The sequence below is a fragment of the Henckelia pumila genome, chromosome 1 (assembly GCF_033568475.1).
Source record: "Henckelia pumila isolate YLH828 chromosome 1, ASM3356847v2, whole genome shotgun sequence".
NCBI lineage: Eukaryota > Viridiplantae > Streptophyta > Magnoliopsida > Lamiales > Gesneriaceae > Henckelia > Henckelia pumila.
In genome coordinates this window covers 21390948-21409802 of record NC_133120.1, presented here as the reverse complement: position 1 = coordinate 21409802, position 18855 = coordinate 21390948, and positions in this window count along the sequence as shown.

Below are 18855 nucleotides of genomic sequence, written 5' to 3'. Positions count from 1 at the left end.
CGGGGATTAAAACTCCATTACACTGTGTGACCCTCAATGGTTCAGGGATACAGCTAGCCGTGGGCTCACAACTCCTTGTGACTCGAACAACGATTTCCGACTTGCCCAACGAATCATGGTAAAGCGCCTAGAAACATCGCCCCATGATTCCCTAGGTATCACTGATAGTGCCTACAAGAACCAGTAGATTTTGGTTAGCGTACAGTACGGTCCCTTCATCCATATATCCCGATCGAATCAACAACCATTGGTATATCGAGAGTCGCTCAAGATTCGATAACTATGCAATACATCTTGAAGATCAAATTAGTGACATCGCATGTGCTACTAAGAAACCATTTCTTAAATCACATCAAGTACTCTGGCCAGAGATTCGTCACACTAATATCTCCTCAGATCGCATAGGATATCCACACTCGCAAGTATGTGGTGAATCCTTGACAACAATGCATCGACTCCTATATGTGTTGTAACTGTACCCAATCCCGACACCTGATGACCCCCATAGAGTCGGTAAACGAGTCAAAGCACATTACTAGCATATAGAGTCTCCATGATGCTTCAAGTAGTAAGGACTAATGGTGTACAACCAAAACCGCGGACTTTATCCACTCGATAAGTGATAACCACTTGGAAAGTCCAGATAGGGTAGTTCGATTATTCATCCTATGAATATCCATTTGCATGCTTCGAACATCTCCATGTTCCCTACCAATGAAACGTGGTACTCCGCATCGCAAAGCTAGTCTCAAACTCGAGCGATCCTTATCCTTATTATCAGACGGCTCAATCGACTAGGAACAGTTTAGAATATACAGTGACTATAAGATGTATTTCATGATAGACATCCCAATGTTCTACCACATCTTACATACACTATAGTATATTCAAGGTCTTTATCAAAACCACAATAGTATATCATAATATAACAATATGAAGAAAGATAAAGTCATTGCCATTAATAAAAGTGTAAATTACATTAAAAAAAAGATCGTTTGTACAAAGAGTCATCAAAGCCCATAGCCACAAGTTGGCTCACTGGGCACCCACTCTTTCAAGAAGTGCAACTGATCGGAAAAAAACTTACGATAGAACGAAGCTCTCGCTGGTATGATCGCTAATCTGCCTTCAGAAATAAATTCTAATGGACAGATCGAGCTCGGGGAGAAATCTGAAAGCTTGGAGAAGTTTTGGGGCGCCTCTAATGGTGGAACACGGTTTGGAGGGGATGAAGGAGATGAGAAAAGACTTAGTCAAGTCAATATAATATAACAATTCCACATTTTGCATTTTAGTCCCTGAAATTTCCGAAAATTGCAAAATTACCCTGATCAAAATCAAGTCGGCTCTTGAACTCTGTAATATCCGATTATCTAAAATAAACTCAATTAATATAAATTTGGGGCATTACAATTCTCCCCCTCTAAGAAGAGATTTCGTACTCGAAATCAATAAGAATCACAACTCATAAGATAGAATAAAGAACAAAAGATAGTAAGAAGAACTCACGTCATCCGAATAACTCAGGAAAATGCTGTCTCATGTCAAATTCTGTCTCCCAAGTCTATTCTTCGACTCCGTGACGGCTCCACTGAACTTTCACCGAAGGAATCGACTTGGTTCTGAGCTGCTTCTCCTTTCAGTCAAGGATCTGAATCGGTCGCTCAAAGTAGCTCAGAGTCTCATCAAGCTCGGCCTCATCAGGCTGAAGAATATGAAAAGAATCTGGATGATACTTCCGCAACAAAGAGACGTAAAAAACGTTGTAAATACCAGATAAATACGGAGGAAGTGCAAGTCTGTAGGCAAGATCGCCTAACTTCTCGAGAATCTCGTACGGTCCGATGAATCTTGGAGATAACTTCCCTCTCTTTTCAAATCTAACAATGCCTCTGAAAGGAGAAATCTTAAGGAAAACTCGTTCTCCCTGCTCAAAACTCAGAGGTCTACGTCTGATATTCGCATACTTCGCCAGTCTATCCTGAGCCTACTTCATTCTAGTTTGGATGATCTTAACTTTATCTGTCATAACTCTAAGCATATCCGATCCCTAATCAATTGACTCAGACACATCGTCCCAAAACAAAGGAGATCGGCACTTCTTACCATACAAAGCCTCAAAAGGTGCCATACCGATACTCGCTTGGTAACTGTTGTTGTAAGAAAACTCGACAAGAGGAAAAGAATCCTGCCAACTAGTGCCAAAGTCTAGCACTACTGCTCGAAGCATATTCTCTGACTGTACGTCTATTTGAGGATGATAAGCTATACACACATTCAATCGAGTACCAAGTTCCTCCTGAAGACTATGCCAAAAGTATGAAGTGAATCTAGGGTCTCGGTCTGAAACAATCGACTTCGGCACAACATGCAATCTCACAACGTGGCTAACATACAACTCAACCATCTGATCGTGACGATACGTCATTCTTTATGGAATAAAGCAAGCACACTTCGTCAATCTATCGGTCACCACCCAAATAGCATCGCATCCTCGAACAGATCGTGGTAGCTTTGTGATGAAATCCATTGAAATGTGATCCCATTTCCATTCAGGAACAGGTAGATTGTGCAACAGACCACCCGATCGCTTCCTCTCTGCTTTTACTTGCTGACAGTTCAAACATCGAGATACAAATCTCGCAACATCGCTCTTTATTCTCTTCCACCAAAATTGATTCTTCATATCGTTGTACATATTCCGACCTCCAGGATGAATACTGAACCGACTTCAATGAGACTGTTGAAGAATACCCTGCCTCAACTCCGAAATATCAGGCACAAAAATACGGTTATTCACAAATAAAACGTCATCTATAACCTGGAATTTATACTGATGCCCAGATCTGACTTTCTCTACTCTGAGTGCTCGAATCAGACTTCTGTGCTTCTTTGATCAAAATAAATAACTCTGGCTCGACTTGAATAGCAAATACTCTGAATGTCTTCCTATCTGTTTCAAACTCCAAACCAAAAGTGCAACAATCATCGATCAACTGACAAACACCAATAGTAGAATGAGATAAAGAACAAAGCTTTCGGCTCAAGGAATCTGCAACTGCATTCGACTTTCTCGGGTAATACTTGATTTCACAATCAAAATCCTTCAACAGATCTAACTATCTTCTCTGTCTCATATTCAGTTCTTCCTCTGAAAACAAATACTTAAGGCTCTTATGATCAGAAAAGATCTCGAAAGACTCACCATACAGATAGTGACGCCAGATCTTCAAAGCAAATACGATCGCAACGAGTTCAAGATCATGAACCGGATAACGAGTCTCGTGCGGCTTCAGCTGCCTTGATGCATACGCTATCACATGCTTATGCTGCACAAGAACACATCTCAAGCCTCGGTTAGAAGCATCGCAATACACGATCAAACCTCCAGCACCTGATGGAATAGATAGAATCGGAGCACTGGTCAGTCTCCTCTTCAGATCAACAAAACTAGCCTCACATTCTGGAGTCCAGATAAAAGGCGCATTTTTCTGAGTCAGCTGGGTAATCGGCTTGGCAATAGATGAGAATCCCTCGATGAATCGGCGATAATAACCAGCTGAACCCATAAAGCTTCGGATCTCAGGCACTGATGTCGGTCTAGGCAAATCCATAACCGCTTCAATCTTGCTGAGATCGACAGAAATCCCATCTTTTGAAATGATATGACCGAGGAAGACAACTCGTTCCAATCAAAACTCACACTTAGATAACTTGGCAAACAACTGCTCAACCCGCAAAATCTGCAATCCGATCATCAAATGCTCTGCATGGTCAGTACGGTTCTTTGAATAGATAAGAATATCATCGATGAAGATAATAACAAAATCATCCAAATAGCGCTAAAAGATACGGTTCATCAAACACATAAGAACCGCTGGAGCGTTAGTCAAACCGAACGGCTTGACTATAAACTTCAAATGACCATACCTCGTTCTAAATGCGGTCTTAGAAACATCTTCCTTTCGTACTCACAACTGATGATATCCCGACCTCATATCAATCTTCGAATAGACAGAAGAAACCTGAAGTTGATCAAAAAGGTCATCTATTCAGGGTAAATGATATCTGTTCTTTACCGTCGCTTGATTCAATTGACGATAATCGATACAGAGCCGCATAAAACCATACTTCTTACGAATAGAGAGAACAGGAGCACCCCAAGGCGACAAACTAGGTTTGATGTATCCCTTGGCAATCAAATCCTCAATCTGTTCTTTCAATTCTCTCAATTCGACTGATGCCATACGATACGGAACTTTGGAAATAGGTTGAGTACCTGACTCTAAATCAATGCTAAATTCGATCTCTCGAAAAGGTGGCAATCCAGGAATCTCTTTCGGAAACACATCAACAAATTCTCTAACCACTGGTATATCAACCAATCCAGGGCTATATTTCAATACATCGACTGCATAAATCAAAAATACCTCTGCACCTCTCTGTAACAAACGAGTCATTGATAACACAAAAATCAAAGGAATTCTAGATCGAGAACCCTTACCAAATAATTTTTACTCGTCTGCCATTTCAGGTCTGAATCTAACAACCTTTTGAAAACAATCGACGGTTTCCTTGTACTTGGTTAAAGTATCTTTACCAACAATACAGTCAAAATCTGATAGCCCAAATACAATACAGTAGAATACTAACAAATTCTTCGCAAAATAAAGTTCACAGTTCCTGACTAAGCTGACAGAAACAATTCCTCCACCCAAAGGTAAAGTAACAGCTACTACAATAGGAAAAATCTCAGTAGGCAAAGCATGAATCAACACAAAATTTTCAGAGATAAAGGAATGTGAAGCACATGTATATATCAATACATGACCAGAATAACCGAAAATAAAACAGTTACCTACTATAACATCGTCAGGTGCTGCCTGAGCCTGATCCTCTATCAAAGCAAATACGCGTGCCTGCTGTCTCGGAGGCTAGTTTGCATTCGGGTTACCTCATGTTTGTTCTGCTGCTGAGGCTGGAAGGAGTGAACCATAGAAGTCTGCCTCTCAGGCTGAGCTGAAGGTCTAGAAGAACTCCCACTCTGATCTCGATCTTTACCTCGCTGAGGGCACACCTTAGCAAAGTGTCTTGGATGCTGACAGATATTGTAGTTCCCAAAGACTCCTACACACTGATCCTGGGCATGTCTACTGTAGTAGCCCGTGCCCTATTTGATTAATCAAAGGATTTATGCTAATTAATTGAATTGGGTATTGGACGGATCGGAAGCTCCGAAGGCACGATCGGAAGCTCCGAACAGGATCGGAAGCTTCGATGAGCGATCGGAGGAACCGATCGATATTACGTCAGGCATGACGTGTGGCTGGATCGGAAGCTCCGATCAGGACCGGAGGCTCCGATCACCCCTATCTGGAGTCAACAAGTGATATTTTGACACGTGGCAGATCAGGATCTTCGGAAGCTCCGATGGCAGGATCGGACGTTCCGATCGAAGTTCGGACGTTCCGATCGAGGATCGGAGGCTCCGATCGTTGTCTATAAATAGAAGGCCGAGGCTTCATTTCTCCTTGCCAATTCCGGATTTCCTCTCTATTTCTAGTCATATTCGAGTTGTTCTAGCCTTCCTAGGATTGAACCGGGAGTCGTCTAGACGTTCGATATTCGTAGCGGAGTTGTGCCAAAGTTCTGGAGGCATCGACATCAAAGGGCTAACGACGGACGCAGGTATAGCTTTGAGCTCCTAAAAATATTTAGGAGTATGCTATAGCTTAGTTAAGGCTTTTAGGGCGCTATAATGATAGTAGTATCATTTCGCTGTGTAGGCGGACTTTAGGCTTGGACTTAGAGCTGGTAGTGCCTACCTGGTATTTGAGGTACGAAAGTACTGTTCGAGATATCCTGACTGAGTATGCATGTATTATGTGACTGCATGATTTATATGCCATGATATTATGCTGCATTCATTTGCATCTTGCTGTATCTCCTTCGAGATGTCTGTTAGTAGGGTTGTACCCTATCCTGTTAGTGGATGGACTTCCATCGATTTGGGTCCGGCGTTTCCACGGTTATCTCGGTATGGGAGCCACCTCCTGAAGCGACGGCACAGCGTGCTATATACCAGGGCCCGGTCTGTCTCTGTTATCTGATCCTTGACCTCGAGTCTATAGGGAGTTCACTTTGCATGCATGTATACTCATACTCTCGCACTGAGCGTTTTATGCTCACGTCTCGTACTCTGTATTTTCTGGACACCCTATTTCCATGGGGCAGGTTTGCGATTGGACGAGGAGGGTGGATCCAGGAGGGGCTAGTCAGTGGTTGGCCAGCTGGAGCTTCGTCTAGGTTTTATTACTGTTGTTTGGGTTTATACAACTATTCGATTTGGTTGTATATTATTGGATAATTACAGATTCCTTTACTTGGGATTGTATAATGTTATTGGTTTCCGCAGTTTTATTCTGATATCTGTTTTATTAAGTTAATTGCATGCCTAAGTTCTGTTTAGTAGGTGATCCGGGTAAGGGTCACTACATTTATGGTATCAGAGCATGCAAAAGATTTCTTGGGATTTAGTCTCATCTTGAGGTATTTTTGTAGATGTCAAATCGTGACGACCAGAGTTCTCATGGCAGTGTTGGTGGGCGTTGGGGTGATGCCGACCGGGAGCCTCGTCGAGAACGACATCATCGTCACCATGACGACGAGCGTTTCACTGTGCGTTGATTCTTAGCTATGGGTCCTAAGCCCTTAGTTGGAGGTGAGTCTTCGGAGGATGCGGAGAACTGGTTAGACCGCATGGAGACGACTTTTCAGACCTTCCAATGCACCGATGAGCAGAAGGTGGAGACCCTTGGCTATCTTCTGGATGGGCGTGCGCGCAGGTGGTGGAGGTTTACTTCTGCACCTTTTGTTACGGCGAGAGGAGTGGCCACCTGGGCCGAGTTCCGCACAGCTTTCCAAAAGCGGTATTTTCCTCCTGCACTCCGACAGTCGAAGGCAAGCGAGCTACTGAGTCTGCGACAGGGAACCATGTCTATCGATGAGTATCAGCAGAAGTTCTTTGATCTGCTATCCTATTGCCCCGAGATTGCTGATAGCTCAGAGATGAAGTATAATCTGTTCCTTCAGGGCCTTAACCCTGAGATCCATGTCCGTGTGGCGGTTGGCGACGACATGTCCTACGAGGGTTTGGTGAGCCGTTGTCATCAGGCAGAGGACAGCATTCGGCGGAACAGGTCTTTCTCTCAGTCGAGACCTGCTAGTTCTTTGGCCCCCCGTGTCCAGTCATTCAAGAAGTCCGGGTCTACTTCTTCCTCTGTTTCGGGAGGTGTTGTCCGTTACGGTAAGAAGGAGAAGTGTGATCACTGTGGGAAGAACCATCCATCCGACAAGTGCCGCAAAGCTTCTGGAGCTTGTTTCCGTTGTGGAGAGACTGGTCATATCCGGAGGGATTGTCCACTGTCTGGGGGAGGTGGTTCTAGTTCTGGTACAGGATCGGGTTCTCAGGCTACCGTTCAGCAGAGGTCGCAGGGACAGTCTTCTGGGAGTTCTCATTTGAGGCCACGAGCTTCTGGCCAGGTGTTTGCCCTGAGACATGATCAGGCTGTGGAGGAGAATGAGAAAGTCATTGCAGGTACATTTATGCTTTATGGTATACCTGCTCTTGTACTTATTGACACTGGTGCATCTCATTCCTTCATTTCTGAACGTTTTGTTAAGAGGCATAAGTTACCATGCATTGCACTAGACGTAGTGATGTCTGTTTCTACTCCGACGGGCCAATCTGCTTTGGCTAAGCGTCTAGTGATGGGTTGCCCTTTAGAGTTCGAAGGGAACGTTCTGTTGGCGAATCTCATGGTCCTGGCGATGGACGACTTTGATTGCATTTTGGGAATAGATGTGCTGACTACCTATCGAGCTTCAGTGGACTGCTATCAGAGATTAGTACGCTTTCATCCGGAAGGGAGTGAGAGTTGGTTTTTCTATGGTGAGGGAGCGCGACCCCCGATGCCTTTGGTATCAGCTTTGAGAGCCTGTCGAGTTCTAGAGTCTGGCGGGGAAGGCTACCTTATCTATGCAGTTGATTTGTCCGCTGAGAGTATTGGGATAGAGAGCATTCCTGTTGTGGATGAATTTCCAGATGTGTTTCCTGATGAGATTCCGGGTTTTCCTCCTGCTAGGGAAGTCGAGTTTGGCATAGAGTTGATGCCGGGTACTTCGCCTATTTTTAGAGCACCGTATCGTCTGGCTCCGTCAGAGATGCGAGAGTTGAAGAATCAGCTACAGGATCTTTTGGACAAGGGGTACATTCGTCCTAGTGTATCTCCTTGGGGAGCTCCTGTTCTCTTCGTGAAGAAGAAGGATGGGTCGATGCGGCTGTGCATTGACTATCGGCAGCTGAATCGAGTGACTGTGAAGAACAAGTATCCGTTGCCTCGTGTTGATGACTTGTTTGACCAGCTGCAGGGCACATCAATTTACTCCAAGATTGACTTGAGATCTGGGTATCATCAGTTGAGAGTCCGTGATCAGGACGTAGCCAAGACTGCATTCCGTACTCGCTATGGGCATTACGAGTTTCTAGTGATGCCATTTGGTTTGACTAATGCGCCGGCTATATTCATGGATTTGATGAACCGTGTCTTCAGGGAGTATTTGGACAAGTTTGTCGTGGTCTTTATTGACGACATCTTAGTGTATTCGCGTAATACGGAAGAGCATGTTTCTCACTTGCGGTTGGTACTGCAGACTCTTCGAGATGAGCAATTGTACGCCAAGATGAGCAAGTGTGAGTTCTGGATGGATAGAGTGGTTTTTCTGGGCCATATCATATCCAGGGAAGGGATTTCTGTTGATCCAAGCAAGATTGAAGCGGTACTTAATTGGTCGCGTCCGACGACAGTTGCTGAGATCCGTAGTTTTCTGGGTCTAGCAGGGTATTATCGTCGCTTCATTCTGAGCTTCTCTCAGTTAGCTCGACCGTTGACGCAGCTTACCCGCAAGGGTGTGGATTTTGAGTGGTCCTCCGAGTGTGAGGAGAATTTCCGTGAGCTTCGACGGCGGTTGACTTCTGCGCCGGTGTTAGCTTTACCGTCAGGATCTGGAGGGTATGTAGTTTACACGGATGCTTCTCTTCAGGGGTTAGGTTGTGTCCTGACTCAGAATGGGCATGTGATCGCATACGCTTCTAGACAGCTGAAGCTTCACGAGGACAACTACCCAGTCCATGATTTGGAATTGGCAGCCATTGTGTTCGCTTTGAAGATCTGGCGTCATTATCTGTATGGCGAGAAATTTGAGATCTTCACCGACCATAAGAGTCTCAAGTATTTGTTCACTCAGACAGAATTGAACATGAGACAGAGACGTTGGATGGACTTGCTTAAGGACTATGATTGCGAGATTAAGTACCATCCGGGAGCTGCTAATCTCACCGCTGATGCTTTGAGTCGCAAGGTGCGACTATCCACACTTCAGACTTGTTCGATGTCTAGTGCGATCAGTGACTGTTGTACTTCAGGTTTTACCTTCAAGCATAAGAAAGGTATGCAGAGTATCCAGATGTTTGCGATATTATCTGAGCCAGCCTTGTATTCGCGGATCCGAGATGCTCAAATTTCTGATTCGAAGACCCAGCGTTTAGCTCGTCTAGCTAACGAGGGTAGCTCGTCTGGATTTCATTATCAGTCAGATGGCTTTCTGTGTTTGTCTGGTAGGCTTGTGATTCCACAGGATGAAGAGTTGCGAGAGGAGATTTTATCTCAGGCACATCGCACTAAGTTGAGTATTCATCCTGGGAGCAACAAGATGTACAAGGATCTACGTACTCGTTTCTGGTGGAAGGGAATGAAACGCAGTGTTTATCAGTTTTTTCGAGATGTTTGGTGTGTCAACAGGTCAAGGCAGAGCACCGACGACCTGGAGGATTGCTTCACAGTCTGCCTATTCCTGAATGGAAATGGGAGTTTATCACTATGGACTTTGTGACCCATTTGCCGGTATCCCCGAGGAACTGTGATGCTATCTGGGTGGTGGTGGACCGACTCACCAAGTCAGCGCATTTCATTGCCTATAGCCGAGAGTACTCTGTGGATCGCATGGCACGGATGTACATTCAGGAGATCGTTCGACTTCATGGAGTGCCTGTGAGCATTGTCAGCGATCGGGACCCCAGGTTTACTTCTAGATTTTGGGGGAGTGTTCAGCGTGCGATGGGTACTACTCTCAGTTTGAGTACAGCCTATCATCCAGAGACTGATGGTCAGTCAGAGCGCACTATCCGTACGTTAGAGGATATGCTTAGAGTGTGCGTCATGGATTTTGGTTCAGCCTGGCAGGATCATTTGCCGTTGATCGAGTTCGCTTACAACAACAGCTATCACACTAGTATTGGGATGGCACCTTTTGAAGCGTTGTATGGGCGACGTTGTCGTACTCCACTCTTCTGGGAAGAAGTGGGGGAGAGACAGGCTGAAGGACCGGAGTTTATCCAGCAGGCGATAGACATTGTTGATCAAATCAAGAAACAGATTAAGACTACACAGGATCGTTAGGCCAGTTATGCTAATATCAAGCGTAGGCCTTTGCAGTTCGAGGTCGGGGAGAAAGTGTTTCTGAGAGTGTCACCTTTCCGCAAGATTCTCAGATTTGGCCTTAAGGGCAAGTTGTCTCCAAGATTTATCGGTCCGTTTGAGATCTTGGAGAGTATTGGCGATTTGGCTTATCGACTAGCATTGCCACCGCATCTATCCAGCATTCACGACGTGTTCCACGTATCTCTGTTGCGACGGTATGTGGCGGATGAATCTCATATTCTGCAGCGGTCTGAGGTTCACGTAGACAAGGATTTGACTTATGTTGAGAAACCTCTTCGTATCCTGGATTTTAAGGATAAGGTTTTACGGAACAAAGTCATTCCTTTGGTTTTAGTTCAGTGGCAGCGCCGAGGCACTGAGGAAGCCACTTGGGAGCTTGAGGACAGGATGCGTAAAGACAATCCTGAGTTGTTTTGATTTCATTCTTTAAGTTGTATTCAGTTGCAAACTCTGTAAGCGTTTGATTTTAATAAAGAATGTTTCTGATTTCTGTATTTGCGTTCGGTACTTAAGATCTGATTTCGAGGACGAAATATCTTAAGTGGGGGAGAATGTAGTAGCCCGTGCCCTATTTGAGTAATCAAAGGATTTATGCTAATTAATTGAATTGGGTATTGGACGGATCGGAAGCTCCGAAGGCACGATCGGAAGCTCCGAACAGGATCGGAAGCTCCGATGAGCGATCGGAGGCACCGATCGATATTACGTCAGGCATGACGTGTGGCTGGATCGGAAGCTCCGATCAGGACCGGAGGCTCCGATCACCCCTATCTGGAGTCAGGATATTTTGACACGTGGCAGATCAGGATCTTCGGAAGCTCCGATGGCAGGATCGGACGTTCCGATCGAAGTTCGGACGTTCCGATCGAGGATCGGAGGCTCCGATCGTTGTCTATAAATAGAAGGCCGAGGCTTCATTTCTCCTTGCCAATTCCGGATTTCCTCTCTATTTCTAGTCATATTCGAGTTTTTCTAGCCTTCCTAGGCTTGAACCGGGAGTCGTCTAGACGTTCGATAGTCGTAGCGGAGTTGTGCCCAAGTTCTGGAGGCATCGACATCAAAGGGCTAACGACGGACGCAGGTATAGCTTTGAGCTCCTAAAAATATTTAGGAGTATGCTATAGCTTAGTTAAGGCTTTTAGGGCGCTATAATGATAGTAGTATCATTTCGCTGTGTAGGCGGACTTTAGGCTTGGACTTAGAGCTGGTAGTGCCTACCTGGTATTTGAGGTACGAAAGTACTGTTCGAGATATCCTGACTGAGTATGCATGTATTATGTGACTGCATGATTTATATGCCATGATATTATGCTGCATTCATTTGCATCTTGCTGTATCTCCTTCGAGATGTTTGTTAGTAGGGTTGTACCCTAACCTGTTAGTGGATGGACTTCCATCGATTTGGGTCCGGCGTTTCCACGGTTATCTCGGTATGGGAGCCACCTCCTGAAGCGACGGCACAGCGTGCTACATACCAGGGCCCGGTCTGTCTCTGTTATCTGATCCTCGACCTCGAGTCTATAGGGAGTTCACTTTGCATGCATGTATACTCATACTCTCGCACTGAGCGTTTTATGCTCACGTCTCGTACTCTGTATTTTCTGGACACCCTATTTCCATGGGGCAGGTTTGCGATTGGACGAGGAGGGTGGATCCAGGAGGGGCTAGTCAGTGGTTGGCCAGCTGGAGCTTCGTCTAGGTTTTATTACTGTTGTTTGGGTTTATACAACTATTCGATTTGGTTGTATATTATTGGATAATTACAGATTCCTTTACTTGGGATTGTATAATGTTATTGGTTTCCGCAGTTTTATTCTGATATCTGTTTTATTAAGTTAATTGCATGTCTAAGTTCTGTTTAGTAGGTGATCCGGGTAAGGGTCACTACATCTACCCCCACACTTGTTACAAAATGAAGATGAAAATCCGGAACTCTGTCCTGAACCAAACTGCTTGGAGCCACTGGAGCTAGAAAAACTGTTCCCCAGCTTCTTGAACGGTTTCCCTTTGGCTCTGAAGTGAACCTTTCTGTTACCCCCACTTATTCCACCTTCATACCTCTGTGGTTGGTTCTGATACTGTGATGGCTGATTCTGATACTGAGACGGTTGATTCTGAGACTGTCTCTACTGCTGAGGTACCATCTGATTTCCCCTCTGTCTCCACAAACCTGCTTTAGCTCCCTTTGCATGATTCATGGCATCCGCTAATTTATCAGTCCTAGCAGTGTTTACCAACGTGAAGATGTCGGTGTTCAAGCCGTTGATGAACTGATCGGCTTTTGCTTCTTCATTGTCGGCAATATGTGGTGAAAATCTCAGCAAACTCTCAAACTTGGCTACATACTCCTCGATGTTCAAGTTTCCTTGTCTCAGATTGGCAAACTCGGCTCCCTTGTCATTTCGGTACGAAATAGGGAAAAACCGCTTATAAAACTCAGATTTGAAAAGAGTCCAATTTATGATTGTACCTCGATCTCCATTGCTCTCTTCGTTGTGATCCATCAGTTCTTAGCAACATCACGAAGCTGATGAATGACTAACCTAGTTCGGCGGTCGTCAAAGTAATCAATGGAATCGAACAACTGATCAATTTTGTCCAACCAGCTCTCACAGCCAACAGGATTCTCTGTACCCAACAACAAAGGCGGATTAAACGACTGAAACCTCTTCAACAAGGTTTTTTCATAGGCGTCGCTGTGGCATCCATCTGATAAGTTTCAGTACTAGCTTGCTCGTTTGGAGGAGTAACTTGCGGTGGGTTTTTGTTAATAACTCGACGAGGACCCATCTAATAATCAAAGGTTAGGATATGAGATATCTCAATCGCTACAATACGGTTCCCTTTCAACCTATCAGAATATCGGATACCAGTCAATAACAAAAACAGTTATATCTCAAGTAGTCCATGCTTTATAAATTAAATCACATAATCATGTAATTCAAATACTTATCAAATAATAAATCATGCTCACATGGAAGTAAATAAACAATTAAATAACTCAATCACATAAGAGGAGACAATACATGCGGACTCGAACTACCCCGCTCACTATAGTTCAACCAAGAACTTATCGCTCTGATACCACTTAATGTGAGACCTCGGTTCTAAACATCTAATCTCGGATTAAACAACAATTGACGCATACATGATCCAAGATTAAAATCAATAGAAGAAGAAAAAAAAAATTAAGAGCATGTCGGGACCCCGTACACACATCCGTGCACGGGTCCGTGCATTTAACTAAAGCACACACAGACCCCGAACCACCTCCGTGTCCGGGTCCGTTCTTAAACATTGCACTAAAAACCTAAGTTTCTATCCAACTACACGGACCCTCACCCAGAGGTGGACGGGGTCCATGCCCTCAATCAGAAAAACATATTCCAATCTTGCGAGGGGACACAGAACCTTGCACGGACGTGGCACAGGGTCCGTGCCCTGCTTCACCAAAAAAATATAAGTTCAGCAGAACAAAAATCCATGCTAACACAATCCATTTCTTCCATTACACAATGCTAAAAACTCAATACAACATGCATAAAGAGTACAAGGTAGGTCTAGAGTTGTACATTATTCAAACCAGTAGAACATGCATCGGTTCTAGATTACAATCCGAATATAAAACAAGTTCGAATTACAATTCGACTTCTAAAACACTGAGTCCTCACTTTTACTCAACTAAACCCCTAGAATGCTGCCTCTGACTTGATCCTGCCCCACCTATAGCCAAGTACACATACAAAACAAAGAAACATCCGAATAACTCCGGTGAGAATAATATTCCCAGTAAAAGAAACATAACAAGCAATAAAAGTAATATATCAACAACATGCTTTCAAGACAACATAATCAAATTAAGATGAATGAAATTTATGTTTTTAAAAATGGGATATTAACTCTGATATGCAAGGGATTGCTGCTATGATTTTGGGATCCCGAGGATGAGATCACGTAACGACTCACCGACTCTCCCAATTGAGGTGGTGCCACGTATCCTAATCCCCTAGACTTTGGTGCGACTACAAGGAGTATGTTGACACCAGGTGAACTTCTACAACCCAAGCCACTCGCAGTATAGCCCCCAAAACGTCTAAACAAAAAGGGTCATTCTGCCCGCATAATCAAAGTGGTGGCTCAAGATGAAAGCATAAGACACATAAAACATTAAGCCATAAAATAAAATCTTAAACAACAAAATACACGTTCCACATTCTAGAACAAGTATTGATGCAAGTATGTGATTCAAGGGAAAACTCAAGAACCAACTGTCTCGAGTTTGCTATCCTGCTAAAACGATGACTGATTGTACATTTTGATATGAATAGCTCCAACTCTGGATAAGTTACAATGAAAGATTATATTAAAAACTATACAAACCTAAACAACAACATCGCTCAAAGTAAACTCTTTACAGCTCTTCGTCCAACTCTTCGATGATCGACTTCTGCTAACTCTGGGCTCGACAAACTCCTAAAGAATCTGTACATAGGAAAAAGATGATCAACAATGACGAACAAACCCATTTTTCAAAGTTCTACGATTCAAACAGTTCAAAATCTCAAAACTCAAACTGGCAGCATAACGGTTATAAACAGATCAAACCGGAAACGCAGACAACAGTACAGCATTGCAAACAACTCAATTCAATGCTAAAACAAACAATAACAACTCAAATCCAACACATCTCAAAATCCATTTTTTCGAAAATGCTTCCAAAAATCATAACATTTGCGAAAGACGCTCTAATTCAAAACCAACTGAGAATAAACGATAAGAACTCGTTCAAGAACAACATAACCGAAACTCAATCGATTCTAACAACATCCAAAAATAGAATTGCAACTGATCGGAGAAAAACTTACGATAGAACGAAACTCTCGCTGCTGTGATCGCTAATCTGCCTTCATAAATAAATTCTAACGGATGGATCGAGCTCGGGGAGAAATCTGAAAGCATGGAGAAGTTTTGGGGCACCTCTAATGGTGGAACGCGGTTTGGAGGGGATGAAGGAGATGAGAAAATACTTAGTCAAGTCAATATAATATAAAAATTTCACTTTTTGCATTTTAGTCCCTGATATTTCTAAAAATTGCAAAATAAACCCTGATCAAAATCAAGTTGGCTCTTAAACTCTGTAATCTCCGATTATCTCAAATAAACTCAGTTAAGATAAATTTGGGGTGTTACAATTAGCTGGGTACCAAAGGTATAATGTATCTTTTGATTCTTGGTTTCATTTGATGCCTGAAAGCTATTAAGTCTGCGAAGGATGTCAGCAAATTCTTTTGTTTTTTTTTTCTGTGAAAGTGCAACGCCGATTCAGATATATTACTGGCCATCTTCAGCATACTATCCTTGAAGTCTTTAAAATCCGAAGAAGTTTGAGTTGTTTCTGTCTGCAAATCAGATACCAGATTGAACAATTGTTTGAAAGATTAAGATAAAAAATGGGGTGGCTGTACATCGTTCTGTTGAAGAGAAGGAGCAACATCTTGAGAGGAGGAAAAATTACAAATTTGAAGAACTGGAGAGACATCAGTAGGAGGCTCAGAATCAATCTCTCTTCTATAAGGATTGGTGAAGCTTGAACTAATTTTAGGGGAAGAGGAGCTTTACTTGAGATTGATATCTTAAATATCTTTTTTAACGCCCCAAATTTATTTTAATTGAGTTTATTTGAGATAATAGGAGATTATATAATTCAAGAGCCGATTTGATTTTGATCAGGGTCTATTTTGAAATTTTCGGATTTTTCAGGGACTAAAATGCAAATTTGGACTTTATTAGATATTTATTCGTAATTTTGACTCTTCCACCTCATTGCCTTCTCCTCCAACACTCCTTCCCTCCATTTTTGTGCTTCCAATGTTTCTTCAAGCTTTACTTCTTCGGTTTCCGGTCGATCCGTCCGGTAGAATTTTAATCCGAAATTCAGTTTAGCGATCCTGACAACGAGAGCTTCGTATATAGTAAGTTTTTCTCCGATCAGTTATACTTCTATTTCCGGATGTTGTTAGAATCGATTGAGTTTTGATTATGTTATTTTTGAGATATTTCTTATCATTTATTCTCAGTCGGATCGGAAAAAGAGCGTCGTTCGGAATTTTTTTGATTTTTAGAAGCTTATTTCGATAACGGGGATTTTGAGATTTGTTGGATTGGATATGTTCTTGATGATTTAGTATTGTATTGAGTTGGTTGCGATGCTATACTGCTGTCTGTGTTTCCGATTTGATCAGATTATAGCCGTTATGCCGAGGGTTTAAGTTTTAGGATTTTGATTCGTTTGAATTGTTGAACCATTGACAGTTGGGTTTGATTATCATTGTTGATCTTCTTTTGCCTTTGTACAGATTTTTTTGAAGTTGGTTGAGCCTAGAGTTAGCAGTAATCGATCGTCGAAGAGTTAGACGAAGAGCGGTAAAGAGTTTTACCTTGAGAGTTTGTTTTAGTCGTTGTATGGATTTTGATATAACCTCTTTTTGTAGTGTATCTAGTGTTGGTGTTTTTGAATCGAAAGGTACGCACGGTCATCGTTTCAGCAGGATAGAACACTCAAGACAGATGGTTCTTGAGTTTTCCTTAAATCACATACTTGCATCAATACTTGTTCTAGAATGGGGAACTTATATTTTGTGATTGAATTCTTGTTATTAATTGAATTATGATTTAATGTCTTGCGTTTTCTATATGCATTGATCTCGAGCCTATATCTTTGATTTCAGTGGGCTGTACGGCCCTTTTTGTTTAGACATTTTTGGGGGCTATATTGCGAGTGGCCTGGGTTGTAGAAGTTCACCTAGTGTCAGCATACTCCTTGTAGTCGCACCAAAGTCTAGAGGATAGAGATACGGGACACCACCTCGATTGGGAGAGTCAGTGAGTTGTTACGTGATCTCATACTCGGGATCCCAAAAGAAAAGCATAAATTCCTTTATTTTCAGAGTTGATATCCGGGTTTTATAGACATGCATTTCATTCGTATTATCTTTGAATATGTTGTCTGTATTTCATGTTATTGAGATTTTACTTGTTACTGCATGTTATGTTGCTTTTACTAGGAATATCATTCTCACCAGAGTTATCCGGCTGTTACTTTGTTTTTTATGTGTACTTGGTAATAGGTGGGGCAGGATCGAGTCAGAGAAGACTTGGTTAGCATGGAGATCAAGGAATAGAAGTGGGACTTGGTTTAGAAGTCAAACAACATGTTAATCTAGTTTATATTTTGAAGCATGTTTAGAACTCGAACTTGTTTGATGTTTGTAGTATCTAATATTCGAATATTGTGGATTTAATGTTGTCGTTGCATGTATGGTATTCATCGTTATGTATTGAATGGATTATGAAGTTGAGTTTGGTTTGAGTTTATTTCTAGAAATTGGTTCAGAGATGCCCTCGCTAGATCGGTAGAGTTTGACCGATCGAGCGAGAGTGTCTGTAGCCTCTTCTCTATTTTTCAGAGTTTTTCCCGCTCGATCGGTTGAGAGTTTCACCGATCGAGCGGAGTGGTCTTCTAGATGGTGGGCAAAGTTTTGCTCGCTCGAGCGGCAAGATCATACCGCTCGAGCGAGGCCCCTTAAATCAAAAATTTTTTTTATTGTCATTCAATCTTGGATCTTGTATGCTTAATTATTGTTTAAATCCGAGATTAGATGTTTAGAACCGAGGTCTCACATTAAGTGGTATCAGAGCGATAAGTTCTTGGTTGAACCAGAAGTGAGCGGGGTAGATCTAGTCCGCTTGTATTGGCTTCTTGCATGTGATTGAGTTATTCATTAGATCATTTTAATTCCATGCGAGCATGCTTTATTAGTTGAGAATTATTTGAATTACATGACTATGTGATTTAATTTATAAAGCATGGACTACTTGAGATATAATTTTTTATTTATCGACTTGTATCCGAATTCCTGAGAGGTTGAAGGGCACCGAATTGTAGAGATTGAGATATCTTGTGTCCTAACACTTTGTTTATCAGATGGTTCCTTTTCGAGTAATTAACAGAAACCCACCGCCAGTTACTCCTCATAACGAACAAGCTAGTACCGAAACTGATCCGATGGACGCCACAGCGATGCCTATGCAAAACTTACTGAAGAGGTTTCCGTCGTTTAACCCGCCAATCTTGAAGGGTTCTGAGAAAGATATTAACTGTAAGAGTTGGCTGGAGGATAACATAGTTCACTTGTTTGATTCTCCCGACTATTTAGATGACCGCTGAATCAGGTTAGTGATTCATCAGCTGTAGGGTGGTTCTAAAAGCTGGTGGATTTCGCTGAAAAGGGCTCTT